Below are 13645 nucleotides of genomic sequence, written 5' to 3' on the forward strand. Positions count from 1 at the left end.
TACACTGTGACCCGTGTGTCCTGTGCCAGACTCAGGCCCCAGGGTGTGGATGGTTGAAGTCAAAAGATAACTCAGGCATGTTTAGACTTTACAAGACACATGTAAGGTAATAATGCAACCAGCAGGCATCTTCTCATCATAGTGTGATTTATTATTTTGGGGGGGGGGGAAAGTGAGGGGCTTTCAGGGAGTTTGGAATCCAAAGTTCAGTAGGGGAGTTGGTGTCCTTGCCATTGGAAATCCTCATAGTCCATGCCACAGTCTTTGTCAACATTGGTCAGACAGTGACCAGCAGGGCCATGTGGCAGAGAATGTCTCTTGATGCTGTGATGATGTTGCTCCAGTGGGCCAGGTGCCAGGCCAGGTGTCCTGGGAGATGGTGATGTTGCGCCGACCCTCACGGTCTTTTCCGTGGATGACCCGCCCTCCTGCGGGGACCCTCAGAAGCAGGCCGTGACGACGTCTGGGATGCTCCATCGGATGTTTCCTCCTCCTCCTCCTGCTCCCTCCCTGTGGGTGGTGATGTTCTCCGCCTTCTGGCACAGGGAGGGTCGGCCATGTTGTCGGCCATCCGACGGAGTGTATCGTGAATTCCCGTGTACGCCGTCACGAGCTCAGCCTGTCCGTCCTCCATCCTCCGTTGGTGTTGCAGTAGACAGGCATGTAGCTCCGCATGTTGCTGGGCCTGCTGGGTCTTGATCCCATCGAGGACGGACACAACCTGGGCCAGGCCCGTGGTGTCCTGCCGGTATGTGTCCAGGATGTTACGGACATGGGAAAATACCGGTTCCGCCGTCCTCCACTCCCACCACCCCTGCCCACTTGCACCTGGCCTGCCCTTGTGGGTACATCGGGTCTCCGGGACCCCTGAGGGGTGGCATTGGCTTTGTCGCCTGCCTCCTCCTGGGTGCCCGGGACACCGTGTCCCTCCTGGCCAGCCTGGCTGCATTGTGGTGTTGGGGCAGGGATCCTGGGTGTCTCCTGGGATGTGGCAGGAGTGGGGGTGGTGGTTGGCACAGTTGTACCTGACGCAGGTGCTGCAGGTCGTTGGACACCAGAGGGGCCAGGTCGGTCGGGGTCGTCCAAAGAGTGGTGAGAGTGGTCGCTGCCGGTGGGATCGGGCTCCTGCAGATCCGGGTCCTGTGAGTCTTCCCCCCCAGTGTTGGGGGGTGAACCACGACGTTGACCTGTGTGTGAGAGAGACAATGTTAATTTTGGTCCATGCAACATCCATGTTTCATCAGTTTCAAAGTTGGCACTTTTCCTCTTTGAATTAGGATCTGTCTTGCATTCAACTCACAGTGCACTTGTGCATGGGTGTGTCCCGATGTGTGGCACAGTCTCACTTGCTGCGTCAAGTGTGACAGCAGTCAGCAGTGGAGTGGGCAGGTGTGGCGGCCATGCATTGGCGCCTTCCGTGTAGCACTGTACATGTGCACATGGAGTGGATCCACACACTTATATGATGCAGGTAGCTGTCGTTGTGCTCGTGAACAGGTTGTGACATGGCCCTGTGTTTTGCCATGGAGAAGAGGGGGGGGGTTCTGGCACTGGCCACCCTTGGCTACATGCACGCAGTCTACCTGCTGACGAGCAGACATTCCCACACGCCACACGGCTGATTTGCTCTCCCTGTGTCTTGCTCCCTCTCTGTCCCCCTCTCCCTCCCTCCGTGTGTCTGCCTCCTCCCTCTGTCCGTGTCCCTGTGTCTCCCACCCTCTCTGTCCCCCTCTCCCTCCCTCTCTGTCCCCCTCTCCCTCCCTCCGTGTGTCAGCCTCCTCCCTCTGTCCGTGTCCCTGTGTCTCCCACCCTCTCTGTCCCCCTCTCCCTCCCTCTCTGTCCCCCTCTCCCTCCCTCCGTGTGTCAGCCTCCTCCCTCTGTCCGTGTCCCTGTGTCTCCCACCCTCTCTGTCCCCCTCTCCCTCCCTCTCTGTCCCCCTCTCCCTCCCTCCGTGTGTCAGCCTCCTCCCTCTGTCCCCCTCTCCCTCCCTCTCTGTCCCCCTCTCCCTCCCTCCGTGTGTCAGCCTCCTCCCTCTGTCCCCCTCTCCCTCCCTCTCTGTCCCCCTCTCCCTCCCTCTCTGTCCCCCTCTCCCTCCATCTCTGTCCCCCTCTCCCTCCATCTCTGTCCCCCTCTCCCTCCCTCTCTGTCCCCCTCTCCCTCCCTCTCAGTCCCCCTCTCCCTCCCTCCGTGTGTCAGCCTCCTCCCTCTGTCCGTCTCCCTCCCTCTCTGTCCCCCTCTCCCTCCCTCCGTGTGTCACCCTCTGTCACCTCAGGCCAGCTTCCTGGGCACACACTGTTAGCAGATCATTGAATGGCCCTTGGCTTGTTGATGTGAGTTTGTTTCTGATCTCCAGGCACCCATTGGGTGTAGTGTGTGTCTGTGCGCTGCTGCTGTGGTGGTGTGTGCTGCCACTCTTTCACAATGTTGGCTGTTCATTAGCTGCTGTCATGTGCAAGAACGTGCCGTCACCCCCATGTGTTGATGCAAGGCGTCCGCCATTTGCTGGCGAGTCTTTCCTGTGTGGGGACACAGTGTTTGTCTGGCTGTGACCTAGGCCATATGGGCAGAGGGCATTGATGTCTGCTTCTGAGTTGCACTATGTGGATTTTGTGGCCCACCCTCCCGCCATCCAGGTTACCGTGTCAGGTGTTGGTGTCTTCTGTGGCCTGTGACTTAACATTGTCCAGCTGGGTGCATGGGGCATGGTGGCGGCAGTGGCATGTGCGTGTTCATGGAGTGTGGTTGAGTCATGCGATGGCTTGGGGTGGTTGCGTGCCTGTTAGTGATTTTGGTTGTGGATGACGTTCCCCCCATGTGAGGTGCGTTGTTTGTGTACTCACCCGGGTCTCGGAGTCCTTCTAATCCGTCCACTGCCTCCACCGGCAGTATGGCCATCACCCTCTCATCCCAGGGCTGGTAGTGTACGGGTCTGCGGGAGGGCCCTCCTCCAGTGGCGTTGGCCTGGTTGTGTTCCTCCTGCATCTTGGCTCGGACCCTCCTCCGCAGATCGTACCACCTGGATTGGCATTCATGCCTGGTCCTTCTGGTGTCCCCAACAGCATTCACAGCATCGATGATGGTCTGCCACATGGCTGTTTTAGCTGCCATGCTGGTGTTTCTGACCAATGTTCCAAAGAGCTGTGGCTCGACTCTGAGGATTTCATCGACAAGAACCTCCAACTCTCGGTTAGTGAACTTTGGATTCTTGGTAGTGGGCATGGTGAGGGGTGTGGGTGTGGATGGTGGGGGGTGTGTGTGGATGGTGGGGGGTGTGTGTGGATGGTTGTGGGTGTGTGGGTGTGGTTGTGCAGGTGTGTGTGTGTGTGAATGTGATGAGGGGGTGTTTGTGAAGGTGGTTGTGTGAAGGTGTGCAAGTGTAAGGTGTGGTGAAGCTTGTAGTAAGGTGCTGTAAGTTGTCTGTGGTGTCTGGCAGCAGTGAGTCTGTTGCAAAGGCTCATGGTTTGTGTGTGTGGGCCCTTTTTATTGGTCCATTGGTGGGTGTGGCTGTGTTTGAAGTTTGGGTGGGTGTGTTATAAGGAGTGGTGGTGTTTAGGGCCTCTGTTTGTTTTTGGCAGTTGCAGGTCAGTGTATGTGTTTTTTTAGTGTTTGATGGCCATGTTTAGTGGCTTTGTGCCATTCGAATAGTGTATTCTTGTGTTGTTTTGTTTTGTCCTGGTTGTGTACGTGCGTTTTGAGCGTGTGTACGGTGTGTACATGGGCCATTTGGTTGTACGGTGCTGTCCTTGTGTGTGGCTTGGTACGACTCGTACATGCGGTAGTGATGTTGGGGCCTGGGGTGCGCTCCGTACTTAGGAGGTTGTGTTGGGTGTGCGACAGGAACGTACTGGGGTGTAGGTACACGGGGGTACGACACGTACAGGGGTGGGGGTACGACTCGAACGTACTGGGGTGTAGGTACACGGTGGTACGACACGTACAGGGGTGGGGGTACGACTGGAACGTAGTGGGGTGTAGGTACACGGGGGTACGACACGTACAGGGGTGGGGGTACGACTGGAACGTACTGGGGTGTAGGTACACGGGGGTACGACACATACAGGGGTGGGGGTAGGACTCGAACGTACTGGGGTGTAGGTACACGGTGGTACGATACGTACAGGGGTGGGGGTACGACTGGAACGTACTGGGGTGTAGGTACACGGGGGTACGACACATACAGGGGTGGGGGTACGACTCGAACGTACTGGGGTGTAGGTACACGGGGGTACGACACGTACAGGGGTGGGGGTACGACTGGAACGTACAGGGGTGTAGGTACACTGGGGTACGACATGTACAGGGGTGGGGGTAGGACTCGAACGTACTGGGGTGTAGGTACACGGGGGTACGACACGTACAGGGGTGGGGGTACGACTGGAACGTACTGGGGTGTACATACACGGGTGGGGGTTCGACACGTACACGGGTGTACATACAGGGGGGGGTGTACATTAACGGGGAGTACGACTCGAACGTATGGGTGCTGGGGGGAGTGTTGGGCGCATATGCGGGCACATGTCTCCATGGTTGCAATGGGAGTTCGGTGCGGACGGTGTTTTTACCATACGGTTGTGAGATCGGACGCACGGGTGGGATCGTGATTCCTCGGTCGGACTTCGCTTTTCACGTTTGTACGGTAAATCGTCCGAGGACGTGTCGGACACATTTTCCGACCCGAGGACGTGTGGGGAATGATTCCCAATGCGGTTCGTATGGACATTTTACCATGCGAATCGTGATTGCCAGTTCGTACGGCACTTGTACGATTCGTACGGTAAAAAGACCGGATACGAGTCGTACGGGAATTTTTTTTACCGGATCGTAATTGGCACCATGGTGTATTGGGACTAGGGTTAATTTTGAATCTGTCCGAAGGTCCATTTGCCAGTATAAGAAACTGGGTTATTGCTTGAGAAAGTGGAGAGTCCAACCCAAGTAATAAACATAATCCTTATTAGAGTGAACCCAAAAAGTTACTAAATAAACCTGAGGTTAACCCTCTAGTAGTTTATGGCACAGAGCAGACAGGCTTAACTTTGAAGGGAATATGTAAAGTATTTATGTAGTACTTAAAAATAAAAAAGTTAAAAAACAACACAAGAAAAATGAAACCAATTTAGAAAAATAGTGAATGTTCTAATAAATAAATTGACACTAAAACTACAAAAATCCAGTCAGTAGAACCAGAGTTAGGATATATTAAAGTTTATGGTTAAAAAAATACAGTCAAAAACTTCTAGGCACCAACCACGGTGATGTGGTTGTACAAGAGCGGGACAAGGATAAGTTTTAAGGATGGAGCGTGGTTCATCCTGGTAAAAAAGCAACCTTCTCACAGAAAGACTTTATGGATGTCGGAAGCCTTGAACGAAAATGGGCTGCAGGCTGCAGTTGATAGAACGGGCTCGCCCTTGAGAGATTCCGGCATCAGGAGGGAGTCCATTCCCGCCGTTGGTTTAGGAGGGAAAATTTCACATTTCTCACCCGAGATGCCTTTGGCGTAAATCAGATCCCCTTCAACGATACTACCAGTGAAGCTTCCTACATCGGACTTAGGAATGGTTTTGGAGCATGGTTTTCCCCAGCGAGGCACACTACAGGCTGAGCCAGAGAGGGCTCAGCATTGACTACATCCAGTAGAGGTCAAGACTCACTCTAGCAGTGGCCAGCAGCAGGGTCCAGGTCAGGTCCAGCTGGAACCGGTCAGCTGGCACTGCAGGACAAAGCGTTCTTGAAGCTTGTTATGTCCCTGTAGCTCAAAAGGGAGGTCAGCCTTATGACCCTTGGAGTCACTTTTGGAGTCCTGTTTAAAAGAAAATCAGGTCCAGTCTCCTCAGATTGTCATTCAGACAGCAGGGCAGTCCTCTTCCAAATCTTCCTCAGGTCCAGCACTGTTATGAAGAGGGTACTGTGGGTGCCATATTTATGCCTGGCACCAGATTGTGGGTGGTGGCATCTCATGGCACTCCCTAACCAATGGGGTAAAAGTTCCCAGGGGTACCCACCTTTGCACCACTTCATGCGGGCTTTACTGTAAGATAGCCACAGTGCCCCTCTCTCCCTAAAGCCTTTCTTCACTTGGTCAGAACTCTCTGTACCCACCCATAGGTGTGGCCATGGAAATAGGCAAATCCTCCCCTGTGGTCACTCTAAACCAGTTCTGGGGCAGCTCCCCCTCCCTTAGAGATTGCCCCCAGCCTGACTTTAAGGACAATAGAGAAGCAAGGCACAGATGTGAGCTACATCTGCCTGTGACAGGGTAGACTTCATTTGAGGTTAATCAAGTGCCTGGTTATAGCCCCAAGCCATCCTGGCATTGGAAGGATAATACCTCCCCACAATCAAGGCCCTTTGTCCCTGTCCTGGGAGCAATTCACACCTCATTTTAGGGGAGCCATCAGCTGCCGAGAGACAGTTTAAAGGCCTTACAGAAAGGCCCGTTTAGACAGGGAAGAAGCATTTTTTTTTCTAAAATACCTTTCTCTAGTTGTTTCCAACCCAAAATTGTCATTATTAGGTGTAATATTGTAATCCAGGGTTTTGCTATAGAAGCAGCCAGCCTTGTCACAGTGATAATAGGTTGTTAAGTTTTTTTCACAGTAAGGACATGTGGCACATTAAACTTTTACATTTCCTACTTTTGAATACCAAGCACCCTGCATTTATGGGAACTAAGGCCTTCCTCAGGGACATAATATTATTTGAAAGGAAGATTTAAGCCTGTTGAAAGACGTTATTTTCACCCATTGAAATGGCATTTTAAAAATCTGCTCTGCTAGGCTTCAATGTTAGCCCTAGTGTTGCAGTTAATATATGGATGGCACAATTTGCTGCAACCAAATGGTGACATTTAACATGCAGGCCCTGGGTACACTTTGCACCATATACTAGGGACTTAAAGGTAAGTTTAATGTGCCAATCGGGTATGTACCAATTTTGTCATGCCTAAACGAGGAGCACAGGCACAAAGAGGGATAAAGTGCACAGATTTCTAGGGCCAAGAAGACAGTCAAGATAAATACCTGGGAGGCTACTATTCAAACGATTGTCATTTCCAATAGCCAGGTTATCAGAGATCATGGTCTTTCCTCTGTTGGGTGGCTGTATGATGAAATTGAAGGCCGTACTATCGAAACCCAAGTGATTTGGCTAAACAAATATAAGAAATATACAAAAAAAGTGATCGCTAGAATGCTTGAATTAATTCTAGCCCTGGTTATTACTCTGGGCTGCATCCCAGTCAATTGTCATTTTGCACACAATACCACTTCAGTTTGGAAGCAACCATATGCAAATCAGTCTTGACCCTGCTTCAATGGGAACAGTCCAGCCCCGGAACTGAAACTCAAGCTACCCAAGACCAGTTTCACCCTGATTAGGGCTTATCCTTTTGGAGCAGGATCAAGAATGACTTGCATAAGGCTACATTCAAACTGAGGTGGCATAGTGGGGCAAAAACGATGGACTAGATGCAGCTCAAGCAATTAATTCAAAGAAATCACCATGTTGTCATTGCAAAAAATGTAGAGGGCAAAAATATTGTTTTTGTATACTCTGTATGCAAAGGACAAAATATCAAATACAAAAATAAAGAAGATGAAATCATTGTCATAAGATATGTACGCATATTGAAATTTTAATACAATACAATATATTAAGCTATAAAAAAGAATTTACTTAAAAAAAATTAGGTTAAAGAAATACAAACAGATTGTAACTTAGAACCATAAAATATATATGAATAACTAAAATGATAAAATATGCATTAATGCTTATAGTAAAGTGGAGTATTTTATAGTGCTGCTGGTTAGGCTTTACAATGTAATACTCTCACAATACCCTAAAGATGGTCCTTGGATTCACAATAATAAATCCTTAGCTCAGTCCTGGTAGTGTTTGCAAAGAGCAGTCAGGCTTTACTAAAGGAACATGTGTTGAGCATTTCAGAGTACCAACATGGATGATAAGAAATTGACACAACTCAAAAGAAATCAGACACCAATTTATAAAAATAAAGCAGACTTTTATATTAATTTAGATACCAAAACAAAGGTTAAGGTGATGCGAGTTTCAAGGACCAGGCCACGACAGTTGAATTTTACCTGGCTCATAAGGCCCGGATGCACAGTTGCTCTGGCTGTCCCTGATGGTGAAGAGGGAGCCGTGGGAGAGCTGTTTTACCCCTTAGACAGTGTGGGTGAGGAAACACTGCAAAAGTCAGCCACGAGCCGCTGAGGTGATCAGTTGCAGGTGCTGCGGCGGTCTCTCATATTGCAGCATCAAGAGAAGGTAGCAGATTCTAATCTGGCCACCAACAAGGCTTGGTAGTGTTATGGTCAGCGAGTAGTTGTTTCAACGTTTGGAGGTCCAGGAAACTGGTAGCCACCTGAAACTTGCTGAGGTCAGGACTATGCTTCCCACAATGCACTGGGCCATCTACCTTTGGGTGACTCTTGGAGGGCCAGTTGGCCAGCAATTCTTTGGTTCCAGGGTGTTGTTTTTATCTGCAGACTGCAGGGGACTATTGTCACTAGTCCAAGGGAGTCTGGAGTTCCTTTTGTCTCTCAAAAGGGGTCCATCTGTCATGGGGAACTGTTCTTTGGTCAAGGTGAAGGAAGTGTCCCGTTTAGGGTCACCCGGGTCACTCATGACCACCTCTGAGCCTTCCATACCAAATGAAGAGTCGGTCAGACAGTAGAGAATACAAACCAAGTGTATGTTTATTCAGATACACCCGAGTGGAGCCCCGTCTGCCCAGTCGCTCAGGGGTGTAGCAGAGAGGACTGACTTCGGTAAACATAGAGATACATTATGTACATTTCAGAACCAAGGAAGGCACGTCCATAAAGGAATTTTCCAAGCAGGTGCAGCTAAACAAAGGAGTACAGTAGGATGAGTTTCGACTCGGAGTCCGGGCAAACAGTATCTTATACCCAAGGTCACTCTGTCCGTGCTGCCACTAGACTGGTGGGAGAAAGCCTCTATCTAGTGGGAAAGGTATGCGCTATAAGAATAGTGTATTCATTAGCAAAGCAAGGCCCAACCTTGGAGAAATTAAACTTTCCACAACCCATGGCCTTGAGGAGACAAGAAGCAGTTAAGAGCATGATTTCAAAATGGTGACTAAACAGAAAATGGTGCAGCGAATGCTAACTTACATGGAACAACGCACAGACAAAATAGCAAAAACATTTTCATTTCATCAAGGGACAATTTGCAGTTGTGTTAATGCAGGGTGGTTGCCACAGCTGTAGCGTATCACGCCTTTGTTCTGTGCAGGTTCTGTGGTCGCTGAATCGGGTCTCTTCATTGTCCTCCATAGCAGTTTGAATCAGAACTGAGGTTCTGAAGCCAGGGGTGCTCCTTAAATGCTAGATTGTGAGGCATTAGGGGTGTGGGTACAAGTAGCAAATAGGCTGCTAGTCTCAGCAGGTAAGCCACCTCTGAAGTGACCACATCACGGCTGTGTGTCACCTTTGCGACCCAGAACCCTTTATTCTGTCACTTTAAAAAATGTTAGAAATCCTCTTTGGCTGTACAGACCAGGTAGCCCACCATAGGGTGTGGTTAGCCTTCTTGGGGTGCACACCTCCTGACTACATAATTTTCCCACTTGCCTGGCTGCAATGTGCCTGCAGGTAGGGGGATTGCAGTTTACTTCTTTTGGAGGCAGCCTGGCTGCATATCAGAGGTGATGTAAGCTTTGATGCTCACTGCCTTGATGTGCCACTTAACTAGCCAGTGTGTCATGGAGGGAGGTGTTACCTTCTTGCCAGCCAGGCCTTTGTTTCTGACTTCTGAGAGAGTTCACATTTCCTGGCAGGGGGTCAGATTCCTGTCTTGGGGCCAGCAGCTGCAGGCTGTCAGCCAGGGCACAGAAAAGGCTTGGACAACCATGTGGGCAACCACTAAGGTACCCACCTGGGTGCATGTCACATCGACCCTGATACAGCAATCATGTCAGGGGTGATAAGGCAAGCTGTTTGATATCACACACAACATATTTCAGTGGTACCATAATGGAGCTGGCAAGCTCGGTGTGCCTGGGTGCCAGCCCCTGTTGTTCTATGGCCTGCTGATCACTTATAGTAGCCCTTAATGGGAACAGGCTACTATAGGGAGGTGGAAGCTTGCACTTATATGTCCACACCTTTAATATAATGCACCCTGCCTCTAAAGCTCAGGAGGCCTACCTTAGCGGTGACTGGCATATAATAAATATAGTACATTGACTTTGCCACTCATGGTGAGGGAAAAGTCGAGTTCTAGCAGTTGGCACTGCTCATGCAGTCTGCAATGCCAAGACTGCTGTCAGTCGTTAACTTGGTGCACTCAGGGTGGCACAAACAGTGCTTAAGGCCCTGGAGACGCATTTAACTCCCATGCCCTGGGTACCCCAGGTATCATTTGCCAGGGACTTATCATGGGGTTAAAGTCCTTGCAAATTGGGGTTACTAATTCACATGTATCAGGTTTAGGGAGAGAGCACTGGCATTGAGGTCTGGCTAACAGGACCCAGTGCACTTTCAGAATCATAACCATCGGCACTGGGGGTAAAAGAGGAGGGTTACCATACAAAAATGGCACTTTCCTATAATATTAAAATTGAAAATAGTAAGGCAAGTGTGGAACTTTGGGAGAGTTAGGTCTACCATTCCCTCTCCACCTTGACCACCAGTGGGGAAGGTGTTAGTGTTTGGAGGGGTCAGATATACTATTCCCACACCAACTAGAGCGCCATTAGGGAAAGACTTTGTGAGGGTCAGAATATTTATTCCCACTCTATAGAAACATTAGGGAAAGTGTTGCACTTTGGAGGGTCAGAATTACTATTCACACTCAAGTATTAGAAGCAGTAGAGAAAGTGTTGTATTTTAGAGGGGTGAGATTTACTAGCCCCACTCCAATGTAAGCAACAGTAAGGAAAGTGTTGGATTTTGGAGGGGTCATATTTACTATTTCCACTCCAACCTGAGCAACATTAGGGAAGGTTTTGGACTTTGAAGGGTCTGTGTAAAGTCCATAAAACTCAGAAGGACTACAAGTAGGTTTCAGTAACATTTATTCTAGTAAAAGAATAAAACCACCAGTCCTTATTCCAGCTAACCGCCTCCTCCAACACCAACCTCCACTCTCCTTTGCCCACATTCTGTTGCCAGGCTAGTCACAGATAGAACATAGAATGCAACGAGCTGCACAGGCAAAGAAGTAGTGAAGCAGGAACAAGGTTATATAAAAAGGAATGAATTAAATAAGTAAAACCACAACACATCTCCCTCCCCACAATATTGAAACTTCAATTTACAAGGCAACTTATATAAAGCAAAACAAAACATTTGCAAACCAGACATCTCATAGTCCCCTTGTCAAGTTAACCTCAAGACATTACATAATCTTTATGCCAAGATGGCGTAAATCTCATCCTACGGTGGTTGCCAGAATGATGCATAGCCATCGCAGTACAATCGTGATGAGTCAAGGCAGAATCATGAGTAGACACATCAGACGTACCTTCAGAACCTGGCACCCACTTAACCAGACGAGACATGCTCCAAACCTCCCCAGAATCCAATACCACAACATTTTTCCTCACTTCCTTGATAATGAATGGGCCCATAAAACGTGAAAGACCCTTCCTCAGAAGCCCAGATCTTTTGACCAAAACTTCATCACCCACACTCCATTGTCTAAGAACAGCAGAGTTCTTAGAATCAAACCTGCTCTTATATTTTTCCTGGTGACACTTCTGCCTCCACACTGCATCCTCATCCAACTGCACACCCTCAACATTCAAAAACAACCAAGCCGGATTCAATTTATCACGAGGTTTCCTCCCTCTCAAAACAGAGAAAGGTGAGACCAAAGTTAAACAATTTGGAGTGTTGCGGTGAGCCCACCATGTTTTCCTAAGCATTTCTTTCAACGAAGATCTACTCTGCAAAGCTCTTTGAGCGCACGACTTCACAATCCTATTCATCCTCTCCGCCAGCCCATTGGATTGCGGAGAATATAGAGCTGTCTTAAAATGTACAATCGATAATTCCTTCAAAAATGTATTCATCTCAAAGGAGACAAACTGAACACCATTGTCTGTGACAAGCTGTTTAGGTATACCCTCTCTTGAAAATTCCTCAGTCAAAAACTCAATAACAGTTCTAGTATTTACTGTTGGTACACATTTGGTAACTACCCACTTGGAGGTGTAATCCACCAACAGTAACACATACCGCTCATTGTGCGCGAAGGACTCAAAAGGACCCGCAATATCTAAACCCAATTTGGTCCAAGGTACAGTCGGAATCTCAACAGGTGAAAGCGGTGCAGTACGACTACTCTTGCTCTTATCATTATTAGCACACTCCCAACAGTCTTTAACTACCTCCTCCACCTGTTTGTCCATTGTTGGCCACCAATAACATTCGCGGACTCTAGCTTTTGTTAAATTCCTGCCCAAGTGCCCTTCATGAGCCAAATTGATTAACTTACTCCTAAGTTCACAAGGAGGCACCACACGGTTACCCCTTAACAATTTGTCATCAAAAACACATAATTCCTCCCTAACATTAATAAACTTCTTCAATTGCTCCGGAATGTCCTCCACCGCTGGCCAACCCTTAATCGTGAACCTCTTAAGTAACTCCAAATCTTTATCATCATGAGAGATCAAAGACCATTCCTCTTGATTAACAGCACTTTCCTGCACCCATCCAACCAAAGACCCATCAACTTCAGCACCAGACTGATCAATAGGCAACCTAGACAGACAGTCCGCAACAACATTCATAGAACCTGGAACATACTCAACAATGAAATTAAAATCAGAAAGTCCCTCAACCCAACGCTTGATCCTAGGAGAAACATTTTCAACATCCCTGCAAGCAAAAATTTGACATAAGGGACGGTGATCAGACCTAACTGTCACCGGTAACCCCCAAAGATAAAACTTGAATGATGTACAGCCCAAAATACCGCTAACGCTTCCCGCTCAATTACTGAATATCGTTCCTCAGCACCCTTAAGAGAACGAGACGCAAAAGCAACAATCATCAACTCACCCTCAACAACTTGTGAAAGTACCGCCCCCAAACCAAGCGTGCTCGCATCTGTAGACAAGATTGTCTTTTTCCTAGAATCAAAATGTCCCAGAGTGGGCATAAGACTTATTGTCTTTTTGATGGAGTCAAAAGCAAAAGAACACTCAACCGACCATGAAAATTGTACACCCTTCCTCAACAACTCCCTTAAAGGAAATGAAACCCCTGCAAAATTAGGTATGAACTTGGAGCAAAACTCGGCTAAACCCAAGAATGAACGAACTTGATCCTTACTGACTGGAACAGGGGCTTTAACTATGCTTTCAACCAAATTGAGCTTAGGACTAATACCATCAGAAGAAATGGTGTGCCCCAGATAATCCACAGACGACACACGGAACTTACACTTTTCTTTTTTTATAACCAAACCAGCTTCTTGCAACCTTTCCAAAACTTTCCAAAGCACCTCATCATGGTCACACACATCCTTACCATAAATCAATATGTCATCCTGAAAAACTAGAACCTTCTGCAACCCAGCCAGCACCTTATTCATCACCCTCTGAAAACAAGCCGCAGCAGAGGCCAACCCAAAGGGCATTCGGACAAAC

This window comes from Triturus cristatus, chromosome 9 (assembly GCF_964204655.1).
Source record: "Triturus cristatus chromosome 9, aTriCri1.1, whole genome shotgun sequence".
NCBI classification, from domain to species: domain Eukaryota; kingdom Metazoa; phylum Chordata; class Amphibia; order Caudata; family Salamandridae; genus Triturus; species Triturus cristatus.